This window comes from Idiotropiscis lumnitzeri, chromosome 6 (assembly GCF_059441095.1).
Source record: "Idiotropiscis lumnitzeri isolate Australia: NSW breed Sydney's pygmy pipehorse chromosome 6, RoL_Ilum_1.0, whole genome shotgun sequence".
Lineage (NCBI taxonomy): Eukaryota > Metazoa > Chordata > Actinopteri > Syngnathiformes > Syngnathidae > Idiotropiscis > Idiotropiscis lumnitzeri.
In genome coordinates, this window is record NC_142396.1 from 1,516,693 (window position 1) to 1,532,571 (window position 15,879).

Consider the following 15,879-nt stretch of genomic DNA (forward strand, 5'->3'; position numbering starts at 1 on the left):
TTTAATCAAGACGACCGAGATGACGATATTACCTCGCGGCGCGGCGCGGCCTCATTTTTCTTCACTAAGCTATATCGATCCGCGCTGGATTGGACGCGGCGCAGGGAAGGCGAAGCGCTACTCCATCGGTCAACTTCTCTCGTTTGCGTATCGGATGTGGAGTCAGTGAGATGTTATTACGCCCGACTTGATTACCACTGACAGCGACGCTCCGTTGGGCCAATGATCCCATCATAATCCCCCCCCCCCTCCGGTTGGTAAAGCTTCATGTTTGCGCATTCAGCAGGTCACGTTCCTTCCCATGGACGGTCACGAGATACAAAATGACTGGCGCAAACGAGCCACGCGCTCGCTCTCATTTTTAATTGACTGATTTATCGCGATGGCTCCCTCGCAGGCATGTCCTTTGAATGAATGAATGAACTTTTCGATTCCCATCAACGCTCCGTGACAATTCTCGTCCACTAATTAAGGTGAAGCGAGATGGGCGCTCTCAAAGGATCTGGTCGAGAAACAGAAGCCGCCAAGGCTCGCTGGTCCAAGACCACTTAAAATCACATCACTGATTTCCAAAGATTAATTAGTTGGACAATTATGTTTTGCTTTAACTACTGCTGCTCATTTATTCTTACGTCTACTGACGGGTTTGTGGTCCCGGCAGATTTTCTGGATCATTTGTTTTTTTTTTAACCACACACATTTCTAGATTTTCTCATCAGGAATGAAACGTTTTTGTGGACTGGAGTTTAAAACGGACCCTGCATGCCACGGTGCCACTCACAGTTCTGAGGTTGCGGGTTCAAATCTGGACTCTGGCCTTCCTGTATGGCGCGTTCCAAGATTCTTTTCAAGGTATTCTGGTTTCCGGCCACACCCCTCAAAACATGCATGGTCGGTTGATCGAAGGCTAAAAAATTGGAAGTGCATGTGCACAGGTTTGTTTAAATAGTACATATCGAAATATCAATCAGAGTTTTCCCTAGTTCGCAGGATTTCGTAGGCTGTATGACCAAATAAAGCTGACAAACGAAAGATTCATAGCAAATGGGAACATCACCGAGCTAACCAAAAACACCAAATGAAGCAAAAGAACAAAGTGTCTACAGCAAAGCAGTTGCTCAATCACTTTTTGGAACAAACGCCAACAAACTTATCACACAAGCACATTGATATAATGATGGGAAAATTAAGCTTCCAATTTGCTTCAAGAACCAGTTGTCATTTTTTTTCCTCCTGTAGATGGCGCTGTTGGTTTAAAACAACTAATTTAAGAAATGTCAAATCAGTCAAAAAAACACAGCAAGTGGTTCATGAAGCATATTTGAAGCTTCGTTTTCGCCCCGTCACGACATTGATGCACTTGATGGTCGTGGCGGGCAGAGCAGAGACACTCAAAATGCAGACGGACTAACGGTTAGCCACGGAACGGCCGAGCCGCGATCCTGAGCCGACAACGGCTAACTCTCATTCGCCGACTCCTACGCCAGTCAACTGGCCAAGCCACGCCTTTTAAAGACACACATTCAAAGTCACAGATAGTACAGTACAGAACGCAAACATGGCGAACCCAGGTGTGCATACTTTGTGGATTTTCATGTTTTCATTCATCCTCTGTGAATATCAATTTTCAAGACACAAACGCAATTCATTGTCATGCCCTTTTTTTTGGGGGGGGGGAAACCTGACGTCAAACATATTTCACACGCCCACTTTTGGACGTTGCAATTGTCGCCCGTAATTAAAGAGCTGGTGAAAAGACTTGACCTGGGGGCCTAAAAGCTTTCGTCTACCTGACACGACACATTAGCCCAGAGCGCCGCTCACACTCACGGCGATTGTAAATACCTGTAAGCTTCTGGGAAAATCCTCCGCCATGATGCTGACGCGACGCGTTGCAGGACAAAGCGGGAGAAGCCTTCTTTTCTTTTCCAAAGCGCTTAGTCAGCTGCAAGGCTCCGCTTGAAGTGACTCGCCCGTATTTACTTGATTATTTATTTAGACACATTACACCAAGTATATGCGCTCACGGGACACTAGATAAGGTCCAACGGTATCCGTACATATTCTGGGTTTTATTCTATTTTGCCGGGCGCGGAAGCAGGAGCTCATCTAAGCTGACTTGGAAAATTCAAACTTTGGTCTTTTGTGTTTTGTCTCGTTCATCAAGTCTGTCTCGTTTTTGTTGTCCAACCGTGCTCGCTAAACCCGGTTTCTTGTGTGGACCCATTGGTTCACTAAGCCATTCGTGTCTTGTCCAGGTGTTTCTTATGGCCTCGTCAGTTGCTTACATTTAATGTTTCATGTTTCTTACAGTTCTTGTCGCTTTATTGTTTGAGTTAGAGGTCCGAGTCGAGTTGAGTCTTTTTCCTCGTGTTTGTTTTGGCGCTACTTTGACGATCGTTATTTTGGACTTTTTTTAATTTGGTGATTTTGATAATCCAAGTGGGTTTGAGTTGTTTTTTGTTTTTGGTGGGGGAAATACATTGGAGAAGGAGAGCGACACTGCCCACTACTGGAGTGGAGTTGCAATTACACTTTATTGTAGTACGGTGGGGAAAAAAAAAGGATGTTCAAAGGTTCACACGTGCCCCCCCCCCAGCATCGTCAGGGTCAGCAATTATAAAATTGAGCATAACCGTAGTGAAGGCAGAAAAAGTGTTATTACGGAATAATCTTTTGATGCGCAGGTCTAATATTGCTTGGCCTGCTGAATTCCAAGAGCAAAAAAAAAAAAAAAAAGGTGACCCTGGTATCATAGGGCGACTAAAGCCGGCCGCCTGGTGGTGTGGCTGCCTGCAGGCGGGCCTGTGAAATGACGGAGCTTAAATGTAAGCTGATGCCCGACAGATGGACGCCAAAGCTCTAATCCTGGCCAAGAAGCCGGTTGGTGCAACAAGGTGCACAATTCTAACAGCGGCCAGCTGTTGTCCTGAAAACAACGACGTCGGCCATGCCAGTCAGCATGTCGGCCTGAACTTCACCTCGCAACGGGCTCGACTTCTCGCGCAGGTGCGGGTGCTCAGGTGGCTAATGCCACTTCCCCTCACACGCCACTTAGGGAACTTTTAAGAACACAAGGCGAGTTTACTTGCAGAGCACATTTCACATGCAAGACAATAATTCAATGCGCTTTACATAAAACAATAAAAGCGAGAAACAAAATAGTATAAAGACACTGCTAAAATCATCAAGTAATTAGACGATTAAAAGATCAATCAAGTCAAATTCAACAAAATTCACAAATGTTCACATTCTTCGTGTGTGTGAACGTGTCGTATAAATTTTCTAAATCCAGATCTATTCAATTTCACCATTGTGAGTTATGTCTGAGTTCCAAAACCAATCCAGATTCAATTCAGATCATGATGAAGCCAACGCAGATACAGATTACAAATTCAGATCATTCAAAGCAACACGTTTCTTCTTGACAAATTTCATCAAAATCGATGTTTGGATCACCAAAATGATCCGGATTAAAGTTGGGAACCAAAATCCAAATCATGACCAAAAGTGAAATGAATCACAAACCAAATTCCATGAAATCAACAACTTGACGTCAGAGTTGCGTCTTAATCCTGGAATTGTGCAAATCCCGGTTTCGGAATCCAGGACATTGTCAAAAGTTTACCAATTCACCGTTGGGGCGATTACAAATGTGTTCCAAAAGTGATCTGGATCCGGATTACAAAACCAAATCGATCTGGTGATCAAAAGTTAAAGCATTCCTCTCATATAAAATGATCCAAATCCATCGGCAGTTAAGATGGTCATATAAAAAAATAAATAAATAAATGAGCAGAGGCAAAAATACAAATCATTAAGTTTTAAGACTTCTTACAATTTTTTTTCTTTTAACCAATAAAGACCAGAAAGTACAATATAAGGGATATGTATAAATTCGGTGCAAATAAAAACGTTGACGTGACAGCCGATGGTTCTGGTTTCTTATACTGACATGATTACGGTCTTTGTTGAACCGTGAATCCCGAACACTTGACCCTTTGCTCTGCCCTTATTGACGAGTGTGGGATGATGCCGATCAATCCAAGGAAAAATCATCCAAATGCTTGTAGTAGGTTAAACGGCTACGGCTTTACTGTCATTTTTTTATTTTTTTTTTTTGCATTACGCCTTGTCGAGACGGAATATTTAATGGAGTGGCCGGTGAGTGCACGTCTCCAGGCTGTAACGTTTACAGCTGTGACGGCAGCTAAACTGGCGCTTCAATGAAAGGCGGCCAACACGCAAACATGGCTTCTTAGACTCATAAATAATTGAGATTTTATATCCGCTTGCGAAGGGTGACGGTGACAGCAGTGAGCGGCCGAGGGCCATCTTGATTTTAATTGTGACTGACATGAGAGTCTGGCAAAGAAAAATGTCCTTTTTCGCACGGAGGCTTCGGAAAATGAGCTGGAAATGAGTTCACGGGGAGGTGACGCAAAAAGTGCGAGCGTCGCAGAAGACACAACAAAATGAGGCAAACTCATGTCGGGCGCCGTCTAATTTCAAATCAATACGATTTGTTCCTGGCCTAGAAAAGAAGACGCAGCAGAGCCAACAAAGCCGCTTTTGTTTTATGACGCCACTTTTTTTGTGTTCTGACGCCACGATGGGCTAAACAATGCTTAGAAGCGAGAGAAAGGCTCGACGGGCTCGCTAACGTGGCTCGTGGAAGGAGGCAGATAACCATTCACACCTACAAGATCCAATTAAGTTAATCTGCATGTATTAGGTCAGTGGGAGGAAGCCAGAGGGCGCGCAGGTCAGACGAATCACACGCTTGCCTCCGCAACCATCGCAACGAGGTTCAACAATGTCAAGTGCAAAGCAGGCATGGAAGAAGTGATGGCAATGTATTTAAAGAATATAAATTGTCATTTGATTGTGGGGATGGGTTCATTAATAGTCTTGAGTAATCATGGTGAAAAAAATATGGAGGAAGCAGTGATTTATGCTAATGCATTTAATTATTGTAATAATATAGACCTCGTTTTACTATAAAAACAAGAATGTGTGTTAATAATGGAGGAAGGATAATTTAGTCAAGAAATATATATTTCATGGATAGTCTTTTATTTAATTTAGATTTATTTTGCTTTATAATTTCGGCAAAAAAGGACTGTTAAAAATAGGTTATAAGTTCAAAATAAATACAAGAAAGCAGTCATTTAGACCCCCCCCATGCAAATGTTTACAAAATGAAGTCTTAATTTTAGGAGTAAGAATTTCTTTTTCAGTAAAATTGGCGGAGGGCACAGAAATCTAGCAGGAAAAACAACAACAAACTAAATGTTTGATTTTTTTTTTTTGAAGGACCTTGGGCAATAAAAGGCAATATTATTTCAAGTTTTCTGTTGTATAAAAAAACAAACGGAATACTTGAAATAGTTGAAATAAAAAATTGGAAAAACTGAAATTATTGCCCCCATCGTAGAAATACAAATACTACAAATGCAATGTAGTAGAGTTATTAAAATTAAATACAGTGATACCTAGAGATATAAGTATAATTCCTTCCAGGACTACACTACAAAAAAAATGAATGATGATTTCATTAATCCATTCCAGCCTCCCACCGAAGTAATGTGCAGTTTAATGATTACAAAAATATTACTCTGAAAGACACATTATAGAAACATAAAATACTAACACAATTAATTGTAACTAAAAAGAACTGAGCAATTCTTGTAACATGAATGGCATTTTTTCCGTGGCCACAACTCGCACATCTCGTCAGCACTGCACTAATGAGTCATTCTACGCAGAGCATAAAGAATATACGCACGTGTCGTGTCATTTTTGTCCATCTACACGTGTTGCCGCACAGCTTGTGTTCCACCCGCTGCTTAAACGGTTAAATCACCCAAAAATCGATGCAGCTGAGCGTTAGCATTAAGATAGCTTACGGAAAGGCTGAGCAATGAAGTTTGATTTAATTCACAGTTCACTTTTTATTTTTCAGTTTCACACGACAAAACTGCGAGTGACAAAAAACACCAAAACCTCTATTAGCCAACGTGTCCTTTAAAAAACGATAAAGACAGAACAGGAAATCCTCACTGATGGCCCACCCAAGTATGACAACGCTGGCATACGTCCCAGATATTTTACAAGGAGGCGCGGGGAGTATTGGGCCTTGATGGAAGCAACGCGCTCCCCGAGAGCTGCCGTTTGATTTGTTTTCATTCCGACGTCTTAAATCTTCCATAAAAGACAGCCGAGTGTGCTCAATGATCCGACATCATTCCCATGCAAGCAGGAATGCGACGGCATTGAACAAATTAAAGGAACAATCAAGCCATCCGTCTCCCGAGGCAGTCCGCCCATCGCTTGCGTGATGACTTGCCATGTCATCATCCATCAAAACCAGCAACACAACAACTTTGGGTCCGCCACCTTGAACACCCGGCAAGGTGAAACTCCTTCAGAGAGAACCGGCAAAGAATTTCAGAGATTTAAAACAAGCACCTGCGTGACCACACCTCCAAACACGGCCAGGAGGAATTATTTGGACTCTGGGCTGTGACCCAAAAAAAAAAACACATGAAGAGACTAATGTAAAAAAATAAAAAATATGAGCATTTCCTGGCAAACACATCTTGATTTATGACCCTGAAAGGCACAGCGTGGCATCAAAGTGCCACACCAAAGTCATTTCAATTTGCCGCTTCGCAATTTATCTCCTCGGATAGGAATGGGCTCATGAACAAAAGCAGTTTTTCCGAAGCGCCGGGGGGACGTTTAAGAAGAGCACATAAGCCCGCTCGAGCGCTCTGATCGATGATGTTCCTGCGCAACGACACAACCAAATGTGCTTTTCTTCCATTGCGGCGGGAAAACCAATGGGAAGGCTTCATTTAAGGCGTCACGATAAGAGTGAGCTGACCTCGCGTGAGCGGAAACGGTTTGTAAGTGAATCGGAAAAAAAATCGACGGTGGGGTGGTGATTTTTTATTTATTTATTGCAGCTGTTGCGTTGGTCACGTTAGCAAGCAGCGGCACGACGCCACAAAAGGAAAACAACGGGGGACAGGCCTGTAATTTTTGACAGGTTATAACAGTGATTATTTATTGCGATTTCCTAGGCGGACGGACCTTCAATTAGCAAGACGACTTTGCGCTGCTTAACGAATTTAGTTTGAATTTCTGAATGGTTTTTGAAGTCAATTGATATTTCGCTACGACAGACAACATTGATAAGCTTCACCACGTTCATCGAACACACGGAATATAATCGCTTTGGATTTTTCATGACACATATTTTGGTGCAAATTGTCCAACGTCCATCTCTTGTAATCCTGCTTTTTAAGCCTACAGAAAGTCGCTGCCTTTTTTTTTTTTTTTTTACATTTTTAGAAATGATTATTGATATGTATTGTGAGATAAATTCAGTTTGGAGGGAAAAAAAAGATTTGTTTTGGTGCACTGAAAATAAATGGTATGAATTGAGGGAAACACGTTTGTGTTTGGCTAAATGTAAGACTTAGAAACCTTTTAACTGACTACATTTTCCGTATTGAAATTCCGACGAGGCACATAAAAGTGATATCGAGCCGAGGATTGCATCGCACGCATATTTCTTCTGAGCGGATGACGACGATGTCACGCGATTGACAAAAGCCCCGCCAGCTAGCGACGTCCCTCATCAAAGTGACCGACATTTATTGGGAGTGGTTTAATCAATTAATTGTCGTACGCCATCTATATGCGCCTCCACCCCCTCTAATTGAAGATATCGCCTTTGTTTATTCCATGAGCGGTTTTATTTGGACAAGTCGGAAAATGAGCTGCCGGGCTAAGAGTTGTGAGCTACGTGCCGCCCGAGAGAGTCGCACGTAACTCAAACTTTACGAGTGTGACGAGGTGGCGTTGAGCCATTGCTTATGCATGACCTCTGCGCGGCCACCTGGACCCTCTCAAACTTCAAGGGGGGGGGGGGTAGGTCGTGGCAGCGATCAGGGGTTGAGAGAGGGGGGGGGGTTTGCAGATCAAAGGCGAGAAAATGAAATGGTGTTTGACCTTGGCCCATGCCCGCAGAAGTGCAAAGTACTTTTGGAACCCGTGAGATTTGCGGTAGTTAACGCGCTTGCCGAAAAGGAGAGATGAGGCGGGCGGAACGGGAGGCGATGTCAACCCGTCCAATCCGTGGCAAAGAATAGCATGAAATGGCAGGCGGACGTGTGGAACATGCAGGTGGCATCTGGTATCACTTTCATTCCACATCAAGCCATTGCTCCTGATGTGAGCTAATGGGCTCTGTAAATTGCCCGAGCCAGCCCGTATGCCACATTAAGATCCTCGGGAGTAATCTCCCTCCATAACACAAGCCATCCTCACCCCGGCTCTCAAACTGGGCTACATATGCAAATGGCAAATAAATAATTCAAGCGCTCTGCATTTCCTCACATTTGGCGCCAGGCTTGTTGGCGAGAAGACGCCAAAAAAGTGGTGAAAATTGTGAAGAGTCCATTTACCTCGGATGGACCGGCGGCTTTTTGCCGCACGGAGCCCTTAGATGTTTTGTTGTTGTCGCATTAGTGGCGATGTGCAAATTAGAAGTCGTCGTCGACATCATCCAAGTGTGTGTATGTCGCATCAAGTAGCAGTTACATGAGTCAAGAAGTGAAGCGTTTTTTTAATTCAATAAAAGTTCATGGGAGAGCGTGTAATTCCCTCCCCCACACAAAAAAATAATAAAGAAATCAAAAACATCGTGACACTGCAAAAAAAAAAAGTGATTAACAAAAGGCCGCAAAAAGACACTGAACAAAATTTTTTTTCCCCGATCATCAGAATCTGAGCGATTCGGAAAATCGGGTGCATCTGCCCAAAACGCGCCTCACTATCACATGACATGGAGAAGAAAAGAAAGTCCTCAAGCTAGATTTAAAAAAAAAAAAAAAAAAAAGCCCGAAAAAGAAACTTGTTTCGGGAGCATTTCGGAAACTAGGAAAGCACAACGAAAAAAAAGCTAGACTTAGACACAATATTGGCAACTCTATTTAAAGTACAAATTTATTGCGAGTTAACAAGCACTCAGAAAAAAAAACATAAACAAGAACAATCCCAACAGCGTATCGGTGAGTTACATTTTCAAATTGATCGCATCCGTTTTTATTCTGGTCCTTTTAAAGTCGCAGAAGTGTGAATAACAAATAAGTCTTCTGAATAGATGGCATGTTTAAAACGCTGCCAAATTTGAACGGCAAAAAAAATAAATCAATACAAAAATTGCTGAGTATATAAAAACGAGGCTTCAAAACTGTTCCCTCCTCGCTCAAACTGCGTGCGTGAACGCGCCCAACTGTCACGGTTCCATCAATTTCCACATCGCACTCACTCGCGCCGTGACAACGAGGCACTCTAAAGCAGCCACGGCGGCGCAAAGCCGCTCGCAACGCACACACGGGCTGTCACCATTGACTTTTTTTTCCCTCGACCTCCGCACTGTGAGGCCATGCTCCTCTATGCGTGATTGCTCACCCCTCCCCTCTCTGCTCACCGAGAAGAACAAAGAAAAAAAAGAAATAAATTGGAGCCAATCATATTGAGCCCTGCTTAGAAGTCATTCCTCACCAGTGACGGACAGCAATTAGCGCTTATTGAAGCCTGAAAATTTTTAAACCCGCAAAAACCATCAAGTCCTCGGTGGGAATGCGAAAAACCGTTGACTAGCAACCAGTCAGGAGCCCAAGTCAGCCCGCTTAACGTTGTCGATTGTGGCTCACCCGCGACCCTAATTTGGACAAGCGCTATAGAAAATGAATTTGGAGCATGCTTGTAAATGTCACGCGAGTGCCGCTGCCACACGGGCCAACATGACAAGACCACAAAGGGCGGCCTCTTTTGTGGGCGAACAAAGAGAAAAGACAACGCGGCGCTCATTACTGCAGGTATGAGCGACACGTCCGCCTCGCTACCTTTATCACACGCTAATTAGGTTCTTCGCCGGGCCGCGTATTAGCTTGTGCGGAACGGCTCCAAAGCTGATAGAAGTCTTCTAGAACTTCCCCAGGCAAGCGAGTGTCGACAAGGGATTTGCCGCGCCGGGGTGACCTTGTCACGGATCCGCTTGTCGCATGTGAAATACCTCCGTCGTCTTTTGTCCAAACGTGAGATTTGGCTCCCTCTAGTGGCCTTCGGATTAGCCGGGCGCCGCCCGCCTTTCCTCTATCTTTACGACCTCGACTACTGGGAGCCCGAGATAGCGAGCGCGGAGATGCAAGGACAGCTTAGACAAGTAATTTTGCTTTTAATTGCTTCCATCTCCCGAGAGGCCCGCTGCTTAAGCGCGTTGAAAACTGTTGTTGTTTTCCTCCTCATAATCTTTGATTATATGAAGGTCAGCGCTTTTTTTTTTTTTTTTTTGGGTCAAAGCCGTCTTAAGGGAGAATTGAGAGCAGGTGGATATTGCCGCCACGTTGTGAGAGCGCGCTGCCCTTTTTCGACGTCCGCCGCCGTTTCTTTGCTCTCCATCCTAATTCGTTGGCCTTTGAATGGCTTCTTTTTCCGCGCGGCTTAGTCCTCGTTTCTCGGGCCGGTATCAATCGTTTTATTATGTGAGGTTTTATCGGGCTAATTAAGGCTTCATCTTTCTGGGCGATCTCTCCGAGGACACGGATTAAGCTTCTCTTTCTCGGCAACGGAGCCACGGCGGGGTCGGCTCGGCCCGATCCGCCGTGTCGGCAAGAGGCGTGCGATCGCGCGGCCGCTGTTTCGCTTCGATTCGACTTGAAGAGGAAGGTTGACCGCAACAGGGGAAAGGATGCGTTGATCATTGGGAAAAAATCGAAGGGAGGATTCGAACCTGACAAGCTGAATGATGATCCGTTTTAGTTCCGGGAAAAGTGGGCCAGTGCACTTCCTTTACCAGATGACCCGACGTTTTTATCTTTGGCTCTAATAGATCATTTATATTTGATGTCATTTTCTTCAAAGCCAATAATGGTTAGTATTAGTCAAGGAAGGATTTTACAGGATATAAATATTAATTAAAAATATTTATAATATAATCTAAAAATATTCTCACAAATATTTGGAGTCTAAAGGGGAAAATATTGGCGTTGACTTTTAAGAACAATACATTTTTAACTTTATTGAAATCCCTATACCAAGTTTATGAAACGACTTTCAAGTTTTTGAAATGTATTTATTCATTTTTTTAACCTAAGACAATAGACATCTTTGGTTGAAAACTTGAAATAAAAAAAAAAATACTAAATTTTAATTATTAAACAAATAAACAGCTATCTAATATTTTCAACAATAAATTAAGCGTTGGTTTTAAATTTCAAAATAACAAACGTTAAATTTGTAATTATGTTTTTATTTCAAACAAAGAAAAAACGTGCATGGGGTTCCCAAGGTCAACACCATGTCATAAAAACTTAACACAAATTGGAATAAATAAGCACGTAAGTAAATAACGAGTATTGAAGTTAATCTAGTTTGAAATTGATCTTTTTTCCTTCATCAGAGTAAAAAAATGAACAACAAAAAATATTTATCAAAATGCCAATTGATAAACGCAAATCTGACATTTTTTTTTTTTAAGTTTTTTTAGGATTTTTAGTGCAGTAAAATATTGAGTCCGATCCCACTTTCGGTGCGTCGCAGTTAGCTGATTGGCCGGCAGGTGATTGTTATTCTGAAAAGACACTCCGTCGTTGCATTTGCACAAAATGAGCTGTTGCGCAGAATGCTGTTCAGCAGTTTTATGCCATCCTTGAATCAGGATTTTCTTTTTATGCACATTATATTTGGATTGCTCAATAAAAAATAAAACATTGCATTTTAATGATACCACTTTTTTCTAGTGTTTTATTTATTTATTTTTTTTTAACAAGTTTTGATGCATTTGCTTCCTTTCGACTTTGCCAAGCAAGCAAACGTCTCTCCAATGCCACTCTCGCTGGTCGATAACTTGAAATCTGACCTCCAGTTTCCTCTTCCTGCAACTTCCCTCTTCTCTGCCTACACTCTCCAACGTTTTTGTTTTTGTTTTTTTTGTTCTCCAGCTGCTTGCTAGGGATGTTAAACAGAGAGCTACATAACAAGCTTTTGGGAACTTAAAGCCTCCGTCCCCCCTTCGTTTAACCTAAAGCAAAGCCTCTGTTGTCTTTGAGCGCATAATAAATGAAGGAAAAAAGCCCCAACGCTGATCTCATGAAGGGAGGCCGTAATGGACTCGAAGCACATTGAAGCATTTAAATCAAGTGTCACTCCGTAATATTTGGGCAGCATTTGAATCATGTGTAATAGTTGGCCTTTTTTAAAACGGCAAACAAACAGTCGCCGACAAAGCGAGCAGGACGGAGAGTGGAGAAAAAAAATAACGTCAACCACGTTTGTGGTCAAACAAAAAAAAAAGAAAAGACTGGTCAACAACTATTTTTAATCGGAGATGGCTCTCTATTTCCTGTCACGCAGATTTAAAAAATAGCCTCGCTTTTTTCCGAGCACATCAGACTTTTGAGATATTCTCATTTTTTGTTTTTTTTAGTTTGATCGATGAAAGCTTGTGCAATAATTTATTTAATTATTATTTATTGAAGTATCAATCATTTTTATAGCTACAAGGCGGTTGGTGAACGAAAAACTTGCCTCATAAATATGGCCAGCTATATTGCTATATATTATAAATAAGATGAAATATATGATGAAAACCTGATTTGTTTGAGAAAACCAAAATGAAGTCAGTACAAAACAAACCAAAAAAATCACCCAGCAAAGTGCAATTGCATCTCTATAAATTTAAAATTTTAGTAAAGTGACCAAATTATTTTTAAAACTTTTGCCATGATAAATGCGACTGATAACGAATAAAATTTCAAGCACCTGCGCCCACTCATATTATTGAGATGTGGCTGTGAAGAATGAACCAATCAAAAAATTCCTCAGAATAAACTTCAGCTGTTCGAGCAACCTTTTTCATTTTTTTTCTCCTCATTGCAAAAAACTGTCACTTTTGTATTAATAATTAATAATTCCATTCACCTTGTCAAAATAAAAAGTTAAATATTAACAAAAAAAAAAATGATGTCCAAATTTGGCGATTTTTATTTACTTTTTTTTTTTTTTTTTTATGAATTACAAAACATTAATTTTCCTCTTATAAAAATATCAATAACAATTATAGCTGCATATTTTGTTGGACAATAACGTTGTGAAATGCGTTATATGAATGAAATTGTATTGTACCATGCATGAATGATTTTTATTTTATTTTATTGTAATTAATACGTTATTACAGAGTCTACATGATTTATACAATTTCAATGTATAGTCAACTAAATAGAAGAGAATGCACTTCACTGTGTCTATTTTATGATTAATGGTGCTCCACTGCATCCTATTTTAGTGACACGACAGGGTGGAAACATCAGAAAGAGCTCTCAGTACGACGCAGTGCACTCGTATAGTGTACAAACAGAATCACAAACACACAAACATGATTACCTCGCTTGCAGTGTCAATCAAAAGTGGGCAGAATGTTCTTCTATTGTTTTGAAGCACATTACACCCCAAGCGGGCCTCTTGGCTCATTTTCTGGCGTCTGAGCGGAATGCATCATGTCGCTCCCCCGTTATTATGAATTTTACTCATTGTGGTGCAAAACGCCACGACTCACGCTTTGTGCGTTTGTACACGCATAAATAGTTGTTCATCACCGGGGGGATGATTAGCGCAGTGCTGGTAAATGACAATATGCCGTCACATCTGCTCCACGGCAGACATCCATTCAACGGGCAACGGCGGCTTCCGCTCGCACCGCCGTCGCGCTTCAACGGCCACGAGTGATGTTCTGCGTAAGTGGCAACGAGGCCCACCTCTCCGATGTAGTGCTCGGGTTCGGAGTCGTGGTTCAGGGCCGGCCACTCCAAACGAGCTCTCCGCGCTCCAAGTGGCGTAGTGAAGCCTCTGTTGGGAAATTATGCCGCCATTTACGCCAGGCGTGACTCGACGGGAGCTTCGTGCAGGTGGCTGATCGCGGGACACTTCATTAGGTACGGCGGCACTCGCGAAAGAAGGCTACCGTGCATGTGGTTTTGGGGGTTTGGGGCGTTTGCGGGCAACGCTCAGAATCCCAAAGAATTTATTTTTTTTCATTCTTCAAAACTGATTTTTGTGAAGTCAGGGTAATATTAATTGGGATTTTTCTTCATAGTTACTTTTTTTAATTTAGGTTAAACATTGATGTTTTATTTTCGTTCTTTAATTTTTTTCTAATTCAGTTTGCTTTAATCCGTTTTTAGAGGAACTTTGTTTGTTTTTCAAAAATGCTTTTTTTTAGTTTAGTTTTTATTAGTTCTAGTATTATGCTTAGTTTTTAAAAAAATGCTGCATATGGAATGCTTGTCAAGTACAACATTAAAAAAAAAGAAAATATTGTCTAATAAAGCAATACAACAATTAACACCAATAAATGAAAATTGAAATCCAACCCTGAAATCTCTGTTATGACATTAATTGACAAAAAAAACAAAAAAAAAAAACAATGACACGTTCTGACTATTATATTTACTTTTAGTTCGCTTTGAGTTTATTCAATTTTAGTTTTTTGTTGTTTCGGTCGTTTCTATTAACTACCAAATCTCAGTGTGTCGTGAGTCAAATTGAGTTGCCAGCATTCGGCACTCCAAAAAATCGACTAAGCTCGTGTCCCAAATGGGGTGTCACTGGAATTTAAATGAAATTTTTAAATGTAAATTTTTAAATTGATTTGAGTCACGAACAGCGAGATACAAATCCAAAAGTAAAATAATAAAAAAAAGCTTCTCATGGGTATTTATTAACTATACGAAAAATCGCATCCTGATATGACATCACACGTCATTCGGCGTCCGTGTCGCCATTTCGTGAAATCTGCCCGACGACAGCAACGGATGAGCTCCAATGCTCTGCATGCAAATGTCCCCTGGAGGCTCTTGAGGAATAATCTGAATAGTCAAAGAAAAACCTCTTCAACCCTCGACCTGTGCACCTTGAGCACAATCGATGGCTTGCTTTAATTTTAATGATGCGTCCTCCAAGGGGATGCCGGCTGATTTATGGCAGCGTTTGCATGGAAACCCCATGAATTATGGGACACCGGATGACGGCACATACAAATGGAGCATTTGAATATATCCTTAAGGAATGTTGAACGAAGACGGGCAAGGCTGCTGGAGGTGCCGTCCTTGTGCAAATAGACAGTACAGTAAAAAAAATAAAAATAAATAAATAAATAAATCTCGTGGCGGGAGCAAATGTGAAAACCTTGGTTTAACAATGAGAGAAAAATATTAACGGGGCATTATTAGTACAATTTCATGACCTTTTGATTTGCTCCGACTTGAAGGCCAATACAAGCCGAGTATGATAATTACCGCTTCAGCTTTTTGTGTGTGTGTGTGTGTGTGTGTGTGTTTCTGATTACAGCAAACGCCGGTTGACGCCCCTCTCAGCTACTTTGAGTGAAAGCAGGTCACAGTGGGTTGTGGTTATTTATAATCTCCACCAAGGGTTGGCATTTGATTGCTTCGCTCCGCCTGTTTACTTGATGGGCCAACAATAAAAGGCAGAGTGTGGATTTCAAAGGAAATCTCTTTAAGGGACAAAAACAAAAAGAATGACGTCAAACATTTGGACAAATTGGAAATACGGCGGCACGGTGGGCTAGTGGTTAGCACCTCGGAAACCTTCTTGGGTTGAGTCTAAGTCCTCTTCTTCACACACGTTACACTCGAGATACACATCTCTCTCTCTCTCGCTCTCTTTCTCCCTCTCCCCCCAACAGTAACTAAAACTAAAAAGACCATAAATCTAGGAAATGCATTTTCTAACGTAGATTTTCTCTCATTTATTTTTTGCTTTATTTAATTCTACCGTACGACA

The 15,879-nt window shown here is 41.7% G+C and overlaps 1 protein-coding gene across 8 annotated transcripts in view; it reads right to left on the bottom strand.

The window, feature by feature from the left end:
• Positions 1-15,879, bottom strand: part of lingo1a (leucine rich repeat and Ig domain containing 1a) — a 108,046-nt gene that overhangs the window by 5,942 nt on the left and 86,225 nt on the right. For 3 of the 8 annotated variants that reach the window (XM_088298693.1, XM_088298692.1, XM_088298685.1), the window contains exon 1: positions 33-192. The exons of the other annotated variants lie outside the window; for them this stretch is intronic. The gene's annotated coding sequence lies outside the window, so the exon portion shown is untranslated. Of the gene's footprint in view, positions 1-32; positions 193-15,879 lie in introns of those variants that run through there. 8 annotated transcript variants of the gene reach the window in all.